Source organism: Charadrius vociferus, unplaced genomic scaffold, assembly GCF_000708025.1.
Source record: "Charadrius vociferus isolate BGI_N301 unplaced genomic scaffold, ASM70802v2 scaffold70, whole genome shotgun sequence".
Classification (NCBI taxonomy): Eukaryota; Metazoa; Chordata; class Aves; order Charadriiformes; family Charadriidae; genus Charadrius; species Charadrius vociferus.
In genome coordinates, this window is record NW_009646851.1 from 2,383,579 (window position 1) to 2,404,436 (window position 20,858).

General features: G+C 39.6%; 1 protein-coding gene across 1 annotated transcript in view; it reads right to left on the bottom strand.

Annotated features, from left to right (window-relative positions):
- Positions 1-20,858, bottom strand: part of LOC104294597 (molybdopterin synthase sulfur carrier subunit-like) — a 44,845-nt gene that overhangs the window by 3,274 nt on the left and 20,713 nt on the right. The window lies entirely within an intron of this gene.

Consider the following 20,858-nt stretch of genomic DNA (forward strand, 5'->3'; position numbering starts at 1 on the left):
TCAGAAGATGGCGGGGGAGCAGGGGGTTGGGAGGCCGTGGCCTTGCTCCCCAAACGCAGCCTGTAGTTTTGGGGAAGGGAACCTTAACAGCCGGATTCTCACATGGGCTCAGTCCCCAGAGCGCACGGGGGCTGCAAATGATTGCAGACGTTACACATCCGCTGCCCTGCACGCATTATACCGCCACTGTGCGTACACATAATGGGTATAACAGTGTGTGTGTCGGTAATAGGTATAACATAGCCATCAACACACTGATAGGGTAGGTCCTGTTTCAGTGTGGAGGTTGCCGTGGCATCTTCCTCCCCCTGGACAACTGTACACCTTCAAGCAATGGCCTTTGTGGAAGGATAGCGCGGTGGAAGAACGCTGGCCAACCTCCTCCAGTGTGGGGCCGGGGAGGAGGGCAAAGCCTTGCAGGGTATCTGGCAGGAGCTGCAGAGAGACACGCGACAGTTCTTCTGCAGGGCACAACTGTGCCCCAAAACTGTGTCCTCCTCGTGGGTGGCCAGAGTGACTTCTGTGCAATTTGCCTGGCAGCACATCGGCAACCTCACAGCAATCAAGGACGAGCTCCTCCTGTCAGTGAACCAGGGGGAGAATGCTGGAGTCCTTATCAGCGACCCAGAGTTCGTGGTCGGTAATTGTGGTGTGGGCAGGTGGAAGGCATCCGTCCTGGCTGGATGCCACACTATCAGCCAAAAAAAAAAGAGCTATTATCCAGTCGTTTCAAAAGATGGCTGGGAAAGGAAATAGACCTTTCTATGTAATAATTCTTGCTTCTGAGCTACATAGACAACAAAAATTAAAATGATAAAGTTTTCAAAAAAAATATGTATGGAGCATGTATTTTGTACCAGTTATCCAGTACACCATGTCTTAATCCTCTGCTGTGAGGAATAAATGAGTTAGTTATTAAAACTGTATTCTTTTGTTTGTGAATGATTAACTACTGTTACAAATTGAACTCTCCTCAAGACAGCATCTGTCAAGTGAATAAAATGATTGCTTTCCTTTTTCTCTGGGCTGTGTAATTTTGGATCTATATATCTTAAATGAAATAGATCACTTTGACAAGGTGTGTGTATGACCCAGCCAGTAGCTAGCAAGTGGATGGCATGTTTTTTCAGTGCAAAAGATGTGCCACAGGTGTCTGTCCTTAGAGTGAAGTGGGTGAATGCTGGGCTCATCTGGAGCAAATTAGCCTCTCAGCCCAGACAACAATGAGCTTTGAAAGATCTATCTGTACATTTAGGGTTGAATTTAGAGTAAGGAGAGAGGAGTTTCTGACAGTGAGTTTCTGGATTTTCTTTATTTGATCTCTAACTAATGACTCATCTAAGGTAATGCTTGAGTATTTTTCAAAGGATGGATCAGTCTTCAGCTCTTTGTTGCAAGAATTAAAAGCAGAATTTGTGCCTAGGAAGCACAGGAATAGAGTAAGATCTGTAACTCCCATAATTTGTTGACTATGTTCTAGAACTGATAAAAAGTGAAAACTTCTTAAACAAAAGCAGGAATTAAGCTGAAGTGTCATGAGTGTCTAAAACAAAACTCTAAATACATCATTCTGGAGGCCTTTTCTTCCAGGAACACTAGCCTCAGCAAGAGGTGTGACGACTATAATGATTGGTTTGCAAGAGTGAATTTTATTCAGATTGCTTTGTTTGTTTGTTTGGCTTGTTTTGGGGAGTACAAATACCTACGTAAGATGAAATGAGAGGTGTTTCTGTAGCTCTGGACAAGGTTTGTAGAAACTGGGGTCTCAAAACCATCTCCTCTCTATGATTCCTATAGGCTAGCTCCACGTGATTGTCCCAGAAAATATTTTCTGGTTTGGATCCTTCTTTCAGACACCATTTTCTACTTGCAGCTTTTGGTTTGGAGTGTAATTGTGAGTAGCTGCAACGTATAACATCTACTTCTAAGTGTTATTCTTTGGGTCTGTTATTTTGAATTAAATCTTGTCCTTGTCCACGGGGCCTTTGCTGTAGCTAACAGGTTTGTATGCATCCTACCACACTAATATGTATATTAGCCTCTCATAATGTATTTCTTTTGGATGTATTTAATTTTAAAAGTTGTGACGAAGCCCTCCAACAAAGCAGACATTTCCTATTCTGCTTTCTAACCTTTCCTTGTTTTAATAATGTTTAATACTGAAAAGCTTGCTGTATGGAATTCCCTTATACCACCCAAACAGACTGGGGCTTAAGAGAAATTCAGTTCTAATAATACTAAGGAGAGGCAAATGGTGAGGAGCTGTTACTCCTATTAATTTATTTCTTACTTAACAGCAGCATAATTTGAACTTGAAGATCTGGCCTAAGTATGCCCAGACACTAAGGCGCTGATTCTGCGGTGTGCTCCTCAATGGAGAGAACCACAGCAAAATCAGTGAAATTTAAGTAGGTACACTGGTCTGCTAGTCCTAAGCTACTTTTGTAATAACTTATTAAAAGAATTGGTATAAAACATGACTGTATGCACTAGAAAAAACAAAGAGGAATGAACTGGAGACATATTGTTAATCTTTATTTCTTTTTACCAATGATTTACTTAAGGTCACTGCAACAAAAGTGACTCTCGGGGACTGCACAAGATTGTGATTGTCTAACCTCTAGCAGATTTTCTGTTTCCTTTTGTTTTCATTTTAGACCTTTTCTCAGGACTATTTGGTATAAATCATTACTTGCTGCTCTAACGTTCAGATTTATACTTGGAAAGTCTTCAGAGAACTTCTTTTACTCCTGTTTTACTATTCTGAAGATCTTAAGTTATGTTTCTGCTAGACCCGAGTGCATCTTTTTTATACACCCAAGATGTAGATATTAATGCATAGCGTCATTTAGAAGAACAGACACAATTCCTTTACTTCAAACTTCCTGAAATAACCAGGAAAAATAAAAATGATCATGATCTGGTACGACCTTTCAGTACCTGTTGCACCCTTCATTTGTCTTGGGCAACCAGCCATATCTGAAGTCAGTTTAGCATTAACCTTCTGCTACTGAGTTAATTTAAAGAAAAACAAACACCAAAACTGTTTGGAATAATCTACAAGGATACAAAAGTGGGGCAGGTATAAGAGCTATGTCACCACAAATTCCAGTCATTCCACTGAATTCAGGTCTGAATTTGTCCTCATACATGTCAACACTGGTAATAATCTGGAAAACATTTCCTTCCTATTTTGGGAGGAAGGAGAGCTGTTCCTTGAATTTCTATGGTGGAAGAATGGGGAAAAAAAGTGAAAATATGGGTCTGTCTGAGGCACTATGACCTCTAAGATTCCTGTGTGTGAGGTATATGTGGCCCTTTGACCAATGTCTTTAACATTCCCCTTGGCACTCTTTGAAATTGTCTATTACAAAACAGATGGTGCAGTAGTTACTTTTTGAAGGGCTAGAAGAGCATGACCACATCTGGAATCAATCTTTAGCTCCCTAAACCAATAGATCACCCAGTTTTAAGAGGGCCTTCCAATATAAATGCATTGCACAAGTACAGAGAAAGAATACACAGCTTTAAGGCAGAGTATGAGCAGCCTGGAACTATAATTCATAGGCACACAAGTCTTTCTGTTCAACTGCCTCATTTATGGGCAAGTCTTTTCTACAAGAATTCCTTTTTATTTTCATTGAGCAACAACAGTAAGTGAAATATGTAACTTCTTAAATGAGATTTTAAAAAATCCATAAATTTTCAGGTTTTGTATAAAGTATTTTCCTTTTCTGTTGATGGCTACAGTATTCCTAAAGAGATGACCTCTTTCATTTTCATACTGTCCTTTGGCCCAAAGGATAGCTAAAGGTTGTATTAAACCAGCATGCATACTAGCATCATTCACATAAAGCTAGCTATGGAGTTTTGCATGATCATTAAGCAGTATAACACATGCTTTGAAGAACGATGAGAAAGGGCATTAGGGAATTTAGTGATGATGCTAAGGTTAAAACTGTTTCTGCCATCTTTGATGCCAAGGCAAAGCACAAGTTTTATCCCAAAGAACCTCATATTTTAAAGTGCCTTGTACTGCACTGCCTGGATAATATTTGATCTGGGTAATCTAAACATTTGAAATATCAAATGTGTTTCCTGTCATTATGGAAAAAAATAAAGTTGTAATGTCAAAAATTCATTGCTTTCTGCAAAAGCCCTGAATTTGTGTAACAAAGTAGTTGTACGTGCAAAGAATTTTGAATGCTATCAAACCTACCAGTCATGTCTCTGATACTACATTTATAAAGATACAATTTCTCTCTCGTATCTAGTCAACCTCTTTAGCCACCAGTTCAGAATTTGGGTTTTGAGGTAGACACTTGTCATATCAGATTACAGATTGCAGCTATCCTACCTATCAGTTCTTTATAATCATTGTAACTGCTTTGCTTAGCTTGAAAACGGAAGTTTTGCTGAAGTTTTTACAGTATTTCAGATCCATGTCTTTACCTACCCCTGGGGGCACACCCAGCACAATTGTGATAGGGTATTCTGCAAATGGCAGTCTGTCTGGGGTTTAGATTCTGATGGTATCGCATGGTTCATTCTTTCGCTATCTGTTAAAGTATTCTAGTCGGTTTGCCCTCAGTCTTTTCCTTACACTTAAGATGTGAAGATTATATAGCAGATTCTGTAGAATGCTGGGCTTGTATTTAAACATCCTGATTAATTCTACACTTAAAGTTTACCATTTTTTTGAGTAATAGCGTGAAAAACGCGTACACTTTTATGAACTCTCAAAAGAGACAATGGCACAAGAGACACTAGCAGTACATCTGCGCTGACCCTAGCCAAGGGGTTGGCCACGGATTGCATCATGCCGTGTTCCCGTATCTACTTCCTTGCAGTCTACGTAGGACCCTTGCTGATAGTTTGCAGATGTTCACCGTCATACAGTCAATATATAAAACTGAATCGGTATTCTTATTGGAAGTGTCGTATGCTTTTCACTCCCCTGTTTCACGCATTTCCAGAAAAACATGGCTGGATCTTTACTGATAATGTCTTCCAGTGAGGTTGATCAAACTGGAATAATTTCCACCAGGCTATATGCCCTGTGTGTATTCAGCTCTCCTCTCTGTTGGCTGACAACTGGAATGCTTTCTTTGTAAATAGGAAAGGCATTTTTTTGGAAAAGGTTATATTCTCTTGAATTTTTTCCAAACCCTGGAAAAAAGTTGTGTGATTATTTCTGAAAGCAAATCGCTTTATAACTTTTACTTTTTAATATGAATCAATAGTTTTTGTGAGGGAGATATATTGTGACTGTGCAGGTAAGAAGTAATTCAGTTTTGTGCATCACGTTAAGAGCCATGCTATGTCCTAGCATCGAACTAGGAAATCTGCTAACAAGTAAGTAATACAGGATTGCCCACACTGCGAGCAAATAATGAAAGCCTGTCTTAAACAAACTGTCCAAATTATGTATGCAAAACCGAGACGCTAAAGTTTCTGTGGCTTTGTTTTGAATAAGTTCATTTTCTGTTACATATAACAGCACACATATCCACATGAGGGCACCAGCTGACATCTTATTCTCAGACCAATGTGTAGTCTGTTTCTGAAATGAACATGTCAATCAATGGTCACTCCATCCTTATCCTTACAGAGCCAGAGTAAAGATTGAACTGCTAAATGTTGCGGTTCCCAAATTTTGTTTTATTCTTTTTTGATTCTTAGGGCAGCAATACTTTTACTTTCTCTAAACTCTACGTTCAACAGAAATCTTGACTTAAACTTTAATCACATAGAGATGTGGGGATGTTAAGTTTTTAAAATAAATAAAATTAAAATTCTTTTTTTAACCTGGCTGTATAATGGAGTGTAAGTGAACTCTCATTAAAATTGGTAAAGTTTATTATTTCTTAGCTTTGAGAGCAGAAAAAAGAATCCCAAGGTTTTAGCCTCATTTTTATTAAATCCACAAAAACATGCAGTCAACACCATTTGTAGAAGTTACACAATCTTTTTTTAAAAAGCAAAGAGTAATTGGTGTTCTACTCATGGTTAGGCTGAGGATTCAGTACCAAGATTGTCCACTTCCTTTCCCCGCTGAACTCCAAGAATGTTGACCAATGTAAACAGAGTACAGGAATGATCACATTTCCTCTCCTGGCTCCCAAAGTGCCAGGCCATAGAAACTGCAAAGGCTTGAGGCTTCCTTCAGGGGCCAGCTGACCGCATGCGGTATGGAGGCTGTAACAATATATTAGCTAAATAGGGAAGGTTACACCCAACAGACTGTGGGGTTATTTGACAGAGGTGACTGCACACGACATGAAGTGATATAAAGGATATTTTTCTTTGAAGTCACCTGGGCAGCATTTTGAAGGAAAGAGAAACTTGTCATAAACTTCCAAAATGCTTCGAGGGTGTTCACAAAAGCTGTTTTAGCCTAGTGAGACTAATCTCCCTAGACTATAAGCAGCAGAAGCCCATAGGCTTTTCCAAAGAGTGATTCAGAAGAACCAAATTAACAACTTCTCTTGCTTGCCCCTGGCCAAAGCCTGTTTCTCCACCGACTGTTGGGTGGTCTGGAGAAACTGGCCTCTCGGGGCTGGTCTTGGTCTTAGTGAATACGCTCTCCTGGTGACAGAGAAACAAAATAGCATTATTTAAAGATTAGAGATATCGTGGTGTAGTACAGAACTCCGGAGTGGGGAAAGCCTAGGAAATTTTTTTCTCAGCAGAAAGCCACAGAGTTGGAAAAGTCAGAAAAGGTGTTGAGCTGAGAACTTATTTGGGACTCAGTCTTTATTGCAATGCAGATACATAAACAGAAGCATGTTTCGTAACGTGAGAACAAATCTGAGCATTGGAGCAGACATTAAAAAATTGTGAAGATGTGAATCTACTGGAAATCCTGGTGGAAAATAGTGACTTTAAAGAATCTTTAGGTTATTTTTTTCTAAGAAAAAGAATGGTAATTTGGAAGGACAATATCCTCCCTTTAGCACAGTAATTTAGTCTTGTACAATTTACAAAAGTACTCTAGGACCAAAATCCTCAAGTGACAATTTTGGGGAAAGAGGAAGAAGTTAATGTCTGTTAGATCTTTTCCTGCATCACCTATGCACTGAAAAAGGAAAGTTCTCCATGCGGGTGTTTCATGTCCACTAAATATAAATCAGATGCACGCCAGAAAATGTTAAGGTATTTATGTATATGGACCTGTATTTTGGGATTTTGTTTTGGCACCAGCGCTACGTTAAGTGATTATTTCCTTTCTTCAAATATTACAGAGGGAATTGCAAGAGGTGATTAATGGATGCTTGTTTGTTATAGGGCCCAGCAAGTATCTCTGGTATCTCAGTGATAACTGTATGTCAGGGGAAGGGAGGAGGGGAGTGAAAGTTGTTTGGTTGTCTTCTTGCATTGCTTTTTTCCCAAAGCACTTTTAAGGGGAGATCATCAGCAGAGCCAGTAAGTGTTACCAGTGTTACAATAAGAGGTTCTGGTTGATCCATAAACTACTTGTTCAGCTATGTAGACGGCCAGAATAGGTGAATATATATTCATAAACTGAAAAGCCTGATGCCTTGAAGAGACTGGAAGATTTCTAAAGATTGTGGACAACTGATTTTAACATAGGTCAGACTTCAATTTAGCTCAAGATAGCTAATAATATAGGAGAAAAGAAAATGTATGTGTCGTGAGAGAAGATGACAAAGCTAATGATGCATAAAAGGGAACCTGAGACTTCAGCATGCACACTGAGACAACAGAAATAATCCAGAAAATGTAGCTTTGTTGCTGAGTAAAACCCTGAGAGGGTTGGTGCCCTAAGCACTATAGGAGTGTTCAGACCTGAGGGGAATTGTGAAGCTGGTAACTGCGTGCCAGGATCCATTTGGTGCGTGTGAGTCACAGCCTCTTGAGTTTAAGCGGTACTGACAACTCAGAGGAGATTTTGAAGGCATCGCAGGAACTATAAGAGCTGAGATAAGGACAGAAAATAAAAGGCTACAAACTGAAGCTGTAGCGCAGAGTGGTGGGAATGCTGGCTGGAGTAGCAGGGATTTCTGTGGGAAGCTTTTAAGCTCAGGTCTGTCAGAAAGAATGGGAGTCATTTGACTTAATTTTAGCCCCCCAAGGGTTATTTAACCAGCTTTAATTTGTTGTCTAGGCTTCTCCTATAGTTAATGAAAAAGGTAGGATCATCTTCAGAAACCAGTTCAGGTCTTTCACACCTGCCTAATTTTGATACTTATCCTGGCTGAGGTGTCTGCTGTCTAGAGGCAACTGTGGTGCTTCACTGACTATAGAGGGATCATTTGTGACTAGATTAGACACCTAACTTTTAAACAGCTAAAGTTAACAGAAATCCCATCAAATTGTAGGTGGTATTGTGCATTTGCAGCTGATGTCCAAATAATGGCTTAAAACTCTAAATAAGAAAGTTTTAATAGTTGAAACCTTTCTCATATTTAGTATCTGGAGACCCAGGTACTACAAATGACACCAAAATAGTGCCACCAAGGTTGGCACAGGAGAAAGCAGTGATGTAGACAAGCAATCCACATGCATAGTCATGCATACGCAAACAAAGAATGCAGGCTTTGAACGCTCAACAAGAGTCCTTGTACAACTCTGCGGTGACTCTGGATAAAAACTGAGAAGTTGTAACTATAGAGGCCACGTGTAGTGTTTTCCTCTGCAACTCTGTCTTGCTAAAAGACTTTCAGTGAGACCACGGATCCTCCTGTATACTTAAGAGTTTCTCTTCCTTAGCATTTCTGTTCACAAATGGAGTAAATTGGTTCAAATGGACCATTTCACAAACTGAATCCAAATGTGTTAACAACATGAAAGTTGTGTGATACAAGCCATAAGCCTAAAAGGCTCCTGCTTTTCCAGTGCTGTATTTGGAATAATGCTATTTGATAATTAAAATGAAAATTAACAGAAAAAAAAGCCAATGATTTGTTTATGAAAAGAATAATCCTTTCATGAGCAGAAGCACTAACATGTTTTCCATGGATTAACTTGGATGATTTACCAGATATCTCTACCATGGAGATCAAGTAGTGGTATGATTGGTAAAGATATTAGGGCAAACTGCAGTTATGGCAGTTTTTTTCCAACTGCCTGGTGAAGCCAAACATTTGCTAGTGTAAATGACATTTGAATAGAATTGTGGTGTTACCTTTTTTTTTTAGTTTAGGGCACATCCCAGTTGTTTTTCCCCAGCACATTTCAGCCTGAAGGCTGTCCTCTGGTCTGCTCTTTCTCAGTCTGTACTTCTGGCCTCCTCAAATTTTTATTTTTAACAAATATTTATACAATTTTATTTAACAAATATATATGCACACAGCCAGGGGACTGCAACCTCCTTTTCCAGGCAGCAGCAGGACCGGGACATACTGGCTCCTGGCTGGTGTTTGCTCTGAAGGAGAAACGTCAGCAGCCCTTTCCCCCCTGTCCCTTTGTGATGCATCAAGATACACTGCAGAATGCTTCAAGAGTGTGGTAAAGGTACCGCCTGTAGCACCTTGAGAGAAGCACATTTTGTACTGATGTACAGCAACTTTATAGGGCTCTGGGAATTGCAAACCTGGGTCTTTTTTTGGAGAGCTGATGTCCCTCAATCAAATTCTCAGGACTGATACAAATGAAAGGTAAATATTGATTAAAATAACGGAATGTCTCTTTGCCTCATTTTAGACTCGAGTAAAACCACTACTGAAATTCAGGCTTTCTTGGCTGGCCAGAATTTATAGCTAATCCTAAGAATAGTCCTTGTGAATTCCTCTTAAGCCTATATAGCTAAACAGTGAGAATTAAGAATAGCTGAAAAGTTTGAAGCATGCCATGTCTGCTTAATACATGCAGTGTGGTATCTGCAAGCTTGAGTTTCACACAGCTTTATGTGCTTTCTGCGATGAGTACGTTTACAGTGTCTTTTGAAGAATTTGCACTTACGAGTCTTGTCAAAATTCATAATACCCTTAAAGTATTGCAGATAACCAGTGAGTGATTACCTTTTTTGATAACAAGCAGATACACTTCAATCAGGCTGATGCTAACAATTACTGGCTGTGTATTGAAAGGCTAACAAAAGCATTTGTTGCAGTAGTATATACATGTGTTGCATTTCTAATTCCGTAAGCAATTTCAGCTAGTGTAGCCAGCCTCACCATCAAATGTGGTAACTGTGGAAAGCCCTCTAGCCCCAGCCAAAAAAAACTTTGCAAAGAAACTGTATCATTTCACCATGCAGCTGCACAGACATTGATGCCAGCTCAGGAGAGAAGGTACGGGTGGGAACAAGCAGCGGGAAGGTGGGATCATTTATTTCAGCAGCAGTGTGGGGTTTATGCCAAAATAAACTGCTCATGGGTCTACTAGCTAAGGGTTGCCAGTGTAACAATGATATGTAAGTAGAAACTCATGCTGATAACGTCTTTTGTTAGTCTTTCATAAATTTAAGAACAGAAAAGTACACCCAGATTTCAGAAGAACTTGAGGTGTCCAATACCAGAATGTAACTGTTAGCTCCATATTAAATTCAAAAAAGAAACAGTTTAAAAATTTGTGCTTAAAGATGAGCAAGCTGTTGTCAGAGAAATGAAGGTGCAAGTTAATGAAGTTAAGTGCATTTCATCTGCTGTCTATGAATATCATCAGCTGACCTATACAGTTGGGGCAAGGCACTGGTACACCCAGACACAGGCTGTGATCGTGGGCAGACCTGGGAGTGGTTCCTTGGAAGTACAATTTTTCCTGTATTTTGAGAATAAGTCTAGACCCCGTGATTGGTTTATCAAATTAAAAACTCAGAAGTGATTACTTGAACTAAAGAAGTGATGTTTGAAGTTACAAGGAAAAATCTCTAGAATATCAAGTAACCTCCAGCCATTAAGTGAGTGCCTATGGATTACTCAACTAATCTGGAATAAAGCTTTCCCTGTAAAAGTAAACTCTCCAAAGGAGAAATTGATATGGAATTTCCTTTGGGCTCAGTACTCAGATCTCAGACCTGGGAAATTAATGTGATCTATAACAAACCTAATAGGGGCTCAAATGCTACACAGCCTCCTCCAGTGACCCCAAGGTAATCATTCTTTTTTTCAGTGCTTCTGTCGCTACTTATCCTTTAGTAAAAGCATCTTGGGAATGCTTCTCAGGACTGAGGGAAAATGTCTCTTTTTAGACCCTCTTCCTGAACTGCCATCGCATTTTCACACAGCTCCAGCATCTGTCCAATTTAAAACTGGTCACGTCCAGTTTTAGCCTCTTTATTACTAAGATTGAATGATGTATACACTCATCCACACATAAATTGATATGGTTAATGGGAGCCTGTATCTTACAAGCCTATAGTAGATCTGAACTTTTTCTTTGGATCTTTCCCTTGGATGTGAACAGAGAAAGAATGGAGCTGTTTGTGATTTTCTTTTCAAAAAGCTGTTGCTCAGTGTAGTGATGCTTTTTCTCTGCAGCAACATGAGTAGGAGTTGTTAGTTAACAGAGTTAGTTTTACAATCAATCGTACGCGTGACAAGGTTAAAGGAGTTAGTTTTACAATCCACCGTATGTGTGACAAGAGACATAGTGTATGTGAGGAACTGTGGTTTGGGAGTCCCTTCTACTGTCTTGTCCATTTTTTACTCTCTTGGTATGTGACAAGCCTGGTTTTTGAACTCTTGGGACCTCAGAGATTGTGGAACTGAAGGTAACAGGGACAGAATTAACTTCAAGTAATTACTGACCATTCTCAATATCATTTATACTTCATGTGTACCTGTTATAGCTTTTCACAATCCTCTCTGACCTAGCAGAGACAAAGAAAATGTAATGCTTGGTGCAAATTGGAGCACCACTTTAGCTATATGTGCAAGCTGTGAAGACTTTTCACTTTGGCATTGCCAAGGTTCAGGATGTTACTGAACGGAGATTTATCTTTTTGCCTCTTCCAACTATGGATCCTTCTTCTCTTTGGTCTCTTCAGGAGGCTAGGGCAAACTGCTTTTGGAAGCTCCAAAAGAAAATTCATGTCCTTACATTCAAAGAGCAATATTTGAAAGGATTGTATATAGATGTGCTGCGTATTACCAGCACATGAATGAGATAAAGCAACACTTTCCAAAAGCAGAACCTGCGATGGAAAAGCAGAATATCTTTCTTTCAAAGACTTTGCATTACCACTGTTTCTACATATTCATCTTGGAACTTCTTCAGTTCTGTCTTGACCACTGTCAAAGATGTTTTATGGTTAAAGTCAGACTAGTGGGCTTTCAGAGACATTGCTACAGTTTAGTGAATGTGGAGGAAGGTATCTCTGCTTTAACTATTAGAATATAAAGGAGAAAAATAATGTAAATTATCAAGAACAAATATCCTCCTTCTGTAGGAATTGATGTACTTCAAACTGAATAACAACCTTTTAAACTAAGTATTTCCCATCGTATGAGAGTTTTCACAGTACTGCTACACTAAAAGGAAACTTTAAATATGATTAAAATACATAAAATTATACTTGTAAGTATCCTTTTTAAGACCAGTTTATATCATTTCATTGCCATGCAGATTAAAGTGGACTAGGTCACCATAATTTTAAAGCTTAAAAACATGTCAAGCTGGAAAGAGGGCATGAGAGTACAAAAATCCCAAGCACCAGAGCCTGTTAGCATTCATGGAGGGTGTGATACTGGGAAGTGTTCTAAGGAAAAACAAATCACTTGGATGCCTTTGGCCAAAATATTAAGTAAAGCTTATGTATTTCCGCAGAAGAAACACAAGTATAACACCATGTCTGTAAGTGAGAAATCTTGATGGATATTCTCTGATGTGTGTTTGTCACTGACATCTGTTGCAAAACTCTCCCAGAACTTGCACACCTCCGTCGTTGATGTGCTGGGAGTTCACCAGCCTTCCCCGGAGCAGGGGATGACCATGGCGCTGCCCGGCTTCATTTCCCTGAGCAGTCCCAGAGGACTAGAATCCCTCTGGTCGGATGGAGAAATTTGCAGATTATATGACAGGAAAATAGCAGGTACTGATAATATGCAATCATGCATATTATGAATTTTGCAACTCTTTCAAGTTCAGTACCTTTACTGGGTGAAATTTGCAACTGGTTAATTCTCATACCGCTTGCCTTTAACTGTTGACATGTAACAACAGTATTGGCCATTACATCAGTGTTACACTTAGTCATGGGGAAAGAACAGGATAGTTGCTGTAAACAGCCTCTGGAAACAGAGATCAATGGCAGAATTGATTTAAACTGACCCTGACAATGAAGTGGTCTCATCACAGGGTTCTGCAGCCAGGGCCCGTTAAAATGATCGTTTATTTTCCTTGCTGTTTTTGAGACACTGAAACTCTGTCAGCCTTGAAACAGAATGAACTGCCAGGAGTGTAGCTGTTTTGAGTAAATAGTCCCAAAATTTCAACACACCATTGGAAGGCAATGACGTCTCTTTTGATGTTTGTTTTCCTAATTCCAATACACAACGCTGAGTGTAAAACACAAAACTGTAGGTTACTCTGCAACAGATTTATGCAAAGAAAGCAGAAATCTTAGTAGCTCTGTTATCTGCCCCTTTTATTTTAATTGTGCTCTTGTGTCTTTAGATTTTCCAGCTATACCAGTTTCTGAAGAGGCTGCTCTTACAAGAACAACTTTCTCAAGGGGTTAAAAGGAAGAATAATAATTCTGTAATGAGCAGTTTTAAAGCTTCCAGAAAAAAAAATAATTGCTTTTTTTTCATCTCTTCCAGGAAAGGCTTAGGCAAGACTTGATTTTTTTTATTTTTTTATTTTTTAAATTTAGGGAGCAAGCACTGGGCCTCTGAATTGGTTCAAGATAATTGGACACCTGCTGTTACTGTGGGAATTACGGCTTGAAGATGCTACGGAAAATATTTTCACAACGGGATTGGGCAGGCACTGGAACAGGTGGCCCAGAAAGGATATGGAATCTCCATTCAAAACTCAACTGAGCAAGGCACTGAACAGCCTGACCTGACATTGAAAGTAGTTCTGCTCTGAGCAGGTGTTCAGACTCAACAATGTCCTGAGCTTCCTTCCAGTGTCAGTTCTTCTGTGCGTCTGTTATTTTGAGGACTTCCACAGAACGTGCTAATTTCTTCAACTCTTTCAATTCAGTTCTCAAACTCGAACTTGTCATCCCATAAATGGTACCTTATTAATCAGTAAAATAAAGTAACTGACTGTGAAGGAGAAAATGAGACAGAAGATTTGTACAAATTAAATGGGTATTTAAAAAGTGGGACAATTCTCTTAGGAACTTAGGTAAAAACTGAATAATCTTGGTCACAAATAATAGAAGGTGAATAATCTTGGTCACCAATCATAGAAGGTGAATTTCTTTTCACAAAAATTACCTTTATGGTCTAACACCATTTTCTTGAATGGGGTTAACACTGATCTATATATTCTTGAGATCAAAACCAGGTCATTGTTTCTTAATAGCCTGGATGCCAAAATACCTCTGTGTGCTCACAGTTCTGACTGCAGTTTCACATGGTAAGAGGTATTAAATGTTTGCAATCAGCCCTGAGACAGAAAAAATCCAGCAAGTTCATGTTTTTCTTCAGCTGAGGCACAGTCTAGATTTTTGCTTTCTGTCCAGGTATTGGGTTTGGACCACAAAACGCTGATCCACAGCTGGAACTAGCCCAGCATTCAGGGCACTTCCTACCCAGATTTTTTCTCAACCCGTTATGTTGCAAAGTGTTCAGTTGCAGAAAATATCATTGTTTGTGTATCTTCCTCGGAGAGCAGGAGACCTGGTTCTACTATTTGTGCCATTTTTCTGGGTTTCTTTCAGACCTCTCAACATTTCTTTCTTGCTGGCTGGGTCTCTGGGGATGTAAGAAACAAAGACCGGCACGTTTTTTGCCTGTAGCGCTGAGCAGCGCTGTGGCTTCTCTGGTTACCATATGTCCCAACACTCAAATCCTTCATCCATAAAAACACCATTCTATGATTCTATGAAATGCATGGTGCCAGCTCATGCAATGACTTGCGCTGTGCTACTGGCTGAATAAAAGTGTCACACAGGATTCAGCTGCATCACTTTCTTGCCTGCAGGTCTACACTTTTTCCTCTCATTCTTCCTCAGTTTTATGCATGTAGAGTTAAGGTTTGTGGGGCATGAGCTGAATGCAAAGGTCTGATTCACCCGGTTTAACTGATGGACTTAAATTAGGAGCATATTTGCCCTAGGCTACCTTAATAGTCTGTTAAGAGAGAGAGACATTTTCAGGGGGGAGTTAGAGGTGAGCTGAATAACACTCTGGAAAGATTTTCCCTTCTCGTTCAAGAGGGAGGTGACGATGAATACATTCCTGATTGAGGTACCTGGCCGGCTGCCTGGGGTTAGGTAAGATGAAACCAGCTAGAGTACAAATGCTAACAAGGCCAGCCCTAATCCCAGACAGTCCAAGCAGCAACCTCATTTTCCTAGCAGCCCCTCAGACCTGGCCTGTTTAACCTTTCTTCTGTCCATCAATTATCGTATACCAGTGGCACTGTCCTTACTAGCAATGTGCGGGCTCCTACCTCACAATAATTCATTCCTCTTTTATAGAGGGGTTGGCAACAGCAAGCTACCTGGCATGTCCCAAGGTCCAAGCCTGCCCACAAGCAGGTGCCACAGACCAGAGAGGATGAGAGCAGAGGCATGGAGGGGGTTTGGGAGGCAGAACCGCAGTGGGCAGAGGGGAGAGAAAATGAGGTGCTGAGCTGAGGAGATGAAAGACAGGGAGATGAAGAGAGGAAGATGAGGGGTTTGTGGAAAGTCGTGGGTTGGGAGAATAGCATCTGGGCCTTTGGGAGGAATGTAGAACCCCTAACTCCTGGTGGGAGCTGGAGCTGTGTGAGGTCTGCCTCGGTGCAGAAAACTGCTCCGCGCATGCCCCTGTGCTCCAGCCCCTCCACCCTGTTACAGAATGGAGTCCAGCAGTAGCTCAGAAATGATCCATAAGATTCAGATCCTGGTTTGGATTTGATCCCACCACCCCCAACCAGTGAGTGATAAACTAGTTTAGAAGTACAGAAAAGGTGAAATAATAAGAACCTAAAAAGAAGGAAGAAATGCAAAGTTGACTAAAGAGGAAAGGGGAATTACAGCTGATGTGCCTCAGATTCTGTAGGAATTTCTTTTTCCTCTCTTGGTTAAGTATTTCCAGATCATGTACCTAGCTGTCATTTTGTCAATATTTAATAATTGTCCACTAGTCAATACCAGGTGCATCTCGCTAGCCTCCCACACTTCTGCTGTCAAAGAGAGCTTCCTCTAGCTCCTGTCAGCTTTATCAGGTGTTGCCCACATTTTTTTCTAGGAAAGGACTTCATTCTGATGCAAAGCAAGTCCTGCAGTGATTTGGGACTCTTTCCGTCCCACTGAAGCTTGTGCGTGTGAATAAGTACATTGGATCTGGTCCACACCTTTTAACTGTTGAGCTCACAATTGGGGCCCTCGTGTCACATTAGAGATAGAGAGCATCTTTTACCATTTTAAATTCAATGTTTTCTAGAAGATGTTTTGCTTCATCCATAAAATGCCATGGAATTAATATCCTGGCTTTATGTGCCAGACTGGCTAATAGAAGAGGGAACAGGGTCTAGCAATAGTGTTTAGGTTTTTGTCTTAGAGGTTTCCTAGTTTGTCTCTGAGCATCTATTTTTGTCTATGATTATTCCACTATGAACCTTGTTATGATACCAGATTAATTTTATAAATATGCAACTAGAGGTGGGCCCAGTCCAGCCTGAACATTTGTGTGTACGTTTGTGTGTTTATCTTTGCCTCTGTGTGTAAGGCTCATTTCCAAGGAATTGAAACCTGGATCCAAATCCAAAGTCCTCAGATGGTCCCTGTCACTGCAGAAGGCTAAACCAAAACAGCTGAGCACAACTTTGAAGACATTTAGATTTTAAATCCCGGTCCAAATGACTTGAATTCCTCTCCTTCTCCCATCCCTTTAATCTAGATTAAAGATATGATCTTGAGAGCACGGGAAAAAGAAAAGAGAATATCAACAGTTGATATTAATTGCTCTCTATCAATCCCTGAAGAGTTCTCAAAATATTTAAACAATCTGATGTGAGTAACAGCATTAATAAACTAAATGTGAGAAAGAAAAAAAGTTGATAATTACAGCAGAGTTTAAACATCACATCTGATAAGTAACAAAGACCTCTAAATATAACAGATAAAAAAGAAAGATAAACAGATAAAACGGAAAGCATAGTAAAGAAAAAAAATCAAAGCATTTTCCTTAATGCCATAGAGGTCACATGAATTAAATAACTCTAATGTCTTTCCAGAAAGAAAACATCATTAAAAGCCTGGAAGAACTGAGTTCTGAATTAATTCTTCATCGACTTTCAAAGCACTTCCCCCTCCCTTCCATCCCAGCATTTTTCCTAAGGCCTCTTGCTTGACCCATAAACCCCATGTAATTGTCATAAACAAAAAATAAACTTCTGACCATTAATGGAAGATTAAAACTTTGTAAGAAGTAGCATGGAGTAATCAAGCCTTAAGCCAAGAGCTCGTTTAAAGTCTGAAAGAGGCTCTATAAATATGAATATATCAAATTTATTGATTTTATTACTACCATTATACACTCTATTTGCTTGTCAGTTATGTTTATTAAGTGTCAGTTACTAGCAGATTTATTTGATTTAAAGGTAAAATAATTGTTAATTCTTTATGGCAGTTCTGCAAAGTAGTAGAACCCAAATTTTTACCAAAAAAGATCCCAGTCAGTGCAATTTGCAAAAGCTTGTGATAGGTTAGCTTAACACAACTTTTTGGAAAATAAAGTGTGTCATGCACGATTCTTCTTTCACTGGTCTTGAACGGACAGATGTCTTAAAACCACCTTTATTCCCTCCACTCAAGGCATTGGGGCAGGTGGCTGTCCAGCATCCTCTGTCCAGCACTCCCTTCTCCCTCCTGCTGGAACCTCCTCACCTTCTTCCTTACTGCTTTACATCTGGATCTTCTTCTCTTTCATTAAAGCAGTGGAGTTTAATATACTTCAGTCTGGGGTAGGAAGTATATTTTTTCTGGTTTTGCTTGCATTTACTTATAAGAAGTTACATTTCAATGCAGCCCTGCAATATTTTCATTAAGATGAAACACTGGGGGCATTTCCATTGAGATGAAGGATATGTCACAATTTTAAGACTGTTTCTCATGTGGTTCTTCAGTGACATACATTTTTTTCCTGTAAAAAAAAAAAAAAAACACAACAGAAAACACAACAAAGGGAATTGGCCTGGGGAAAATGCCACTGAGATACTGTGTAAGAAGTCTGACTTAAAGCCAAGCAGCATATGCAGAGCGAATGCTCAGTCCACCCATTGTGCTTCCAGCCACAGGGGGCTGAGAATAATACCCTATGAGATTTTAACAAAAGTTTGGTAAAAGTATTCTGGTATAGCTGCCTCTGTTTCTGAAATCAGAAACCTTAGTTTCTAATTTAACTTGCGCTATGTTACTTTAATATAGGTTTTATTTCTGCGTTAACACTGAATTATTACGCATTTAAAGAAGAGCTGTGAAGAGAGTGCAGCCTGCCCCTTAGCATACAGCAACATTAACAACTTTAGCCCGGGTACCACTTTTATTCCAATGGAGCTGATGAACTGCTGACAGGGAGTCCGCAGCTACAGAGGTTATGGCCATGATGCATTTGCTAGCTAGTTCTTCCCCTAGAAAGCAGCCTATGAAGAGTTATTTCAGTCTAGTCTAATTCTGAGCAATTTTTGGATTGTTTTAAATCGGAGTAAGGAAAGACTGCTTTTAGGCATAGGCCAGGATTAGGAAGGTGAAGAGAACATGCGCCTTTGTTCGGTTCTAACTCCCCTGCGCTCAGAACAGCGTGATTTACCAGAGAATCTGATCCATTTCTGGCAGTTTGTTTTTTTTTTTTTCCTTCCAGTTAAAAGAAGGATAATAATTTAGGGCCATGGGATAGATTGGAAGTGTGGAAGTGCGAAGCAAAGATGGGAGAGCATGCTGTGCTGGCCGGTCGCCGGTGAAACACACCCTTTAAGGGGCAGAGACCTGGTGTAATCACTGCCTCCTCACATCATCGCGGTGCCCAGAGCAGAAGGTGGTTCCTGAAATCGCAAGCACGGCACTGGTCTTTGCTGGTGGCAGTGCAGCAAAATGCACTGCTTCTTGCTTAGGGCTTGGAACAAATCCACTCTTCAGCCTTAAGGAAAGGATAGTTTGTTAGCTAGAATGTTAGCTACAACCTTCAAAACAAAACTTGTTATTATATAGTCGCAGAATGCCTGTAGATTTATGAGTCCTTGGGAATACAATAAATTAATCACAGTAGTACTTGTTTGTTTGTGTAAAGATTTGCAAAACAAGTAATAAAGTGTTGATGTGATTTTTTTTTACTTGGAAGTCCATCAGATCTCATTCTGGGTTAGGTTCCTTCTTTAAAACGAGCTATTCTGGAATACATCTAGGAAGCCAGGAGTTGGTTGATTTCAGGAGCCAGAGTCACAAGTCTTATCAAAAATCATTCAGATCCTAAGTTTGATCTTCATTGTGTTTGTTCTTTAGCTGCAATAGTCTTCCATAAATTTTACAAAAACTAAATGGTACAATTTATATCATTACAAAGAACTAGCTAGGAAAAAGAGGATTATTAAAGGTAATAGGCACTGACTTTCCAGTAACATAAATCGAAATAAAAAATGGGTTTATTTTATCTCTTAAAGTAATGAATAATTGAATAGAAGCTTTCCATTTAAGAAGACTCAGATGTTTTTTATTAGTACTGCTAAAAAGCTTAACAAACTGCTTCAGAATTTGCCAAATTACATCCATCTGCATAAACTAATAAAATATAAATGATCATTTCCAGTAGTTCTGAAGAGGTATTAATTCAAAAGTTGATGTATTAAGCATTCTTCACAATCTAATTCGGTTCTTATCCTTCATCTCACTGTATGTTACAAAACACAGTGTTTTACACCTAACATACGCTGAAACCGCAGATGTCCCTACATGCTAAAGCAATGCCAGCCTGAACCCTTGGGGACTTCCATGCTATCTGCATGCTACATTGCCTGTTGAAGGAGTCTGTTTTCTCAATTGATGACATTGCATGGCTTTTATTTTTGGCAAGGCTTTTTCAGTAGAGTGACATGATGTGAAATAGAATAACCTGATGAAATACAATAAGTTAATAATAGTGTTGTACACAGAGCACCTTTCATCATGACAGATCCCAAAGAGTTTTACAGACTGTACATATAAAAATCATTCTTCACCCACCACTGAAATGCAGTTACTGCTTGAGAAGAATAGGGTAACCATACCATGCCAGGAATAACAGCTTTTTTGAGTAAGGGAAGTTAAGAAAAATGTCTTCATATGAAACAATAATGGGAATATTTAGGGAGGCCGGATCTAATTACTAGCATTTGCATTTGGTCAACGTGTTTAAAGGATTTCTTGTAAATACATGAATCAGTAATGGGGATATGGGTATCCATAAATATTTCATTTGCCGCAAGTTCTTATGACTGCATTTCGCCTTTTCTCAGAAATAGCACCTTAAGCAGCAGAAAAAAAAAAAAAAAATCTACTTAATGATTACTTCAAAATTTACTTAAAGGAGAAAATGCCATTTAGTCACCAAAAGCTGTCTTCAAAATGCTCACGTTTTCTCCCAATGTGGTGGGCAATTGTAACTGTTCCATCTGGTTTATAATTCAAACAAAAAGGCATTTTGAGTGTGTCCAGGTAGAATCCTGTCACATCAGGAGGTGAGTCAAGGGTGTCCTTTGAGGAGAGAAAGTGGGCTCCACATGATCCAATGTGAATAATACAGAAACCACTTTACTGG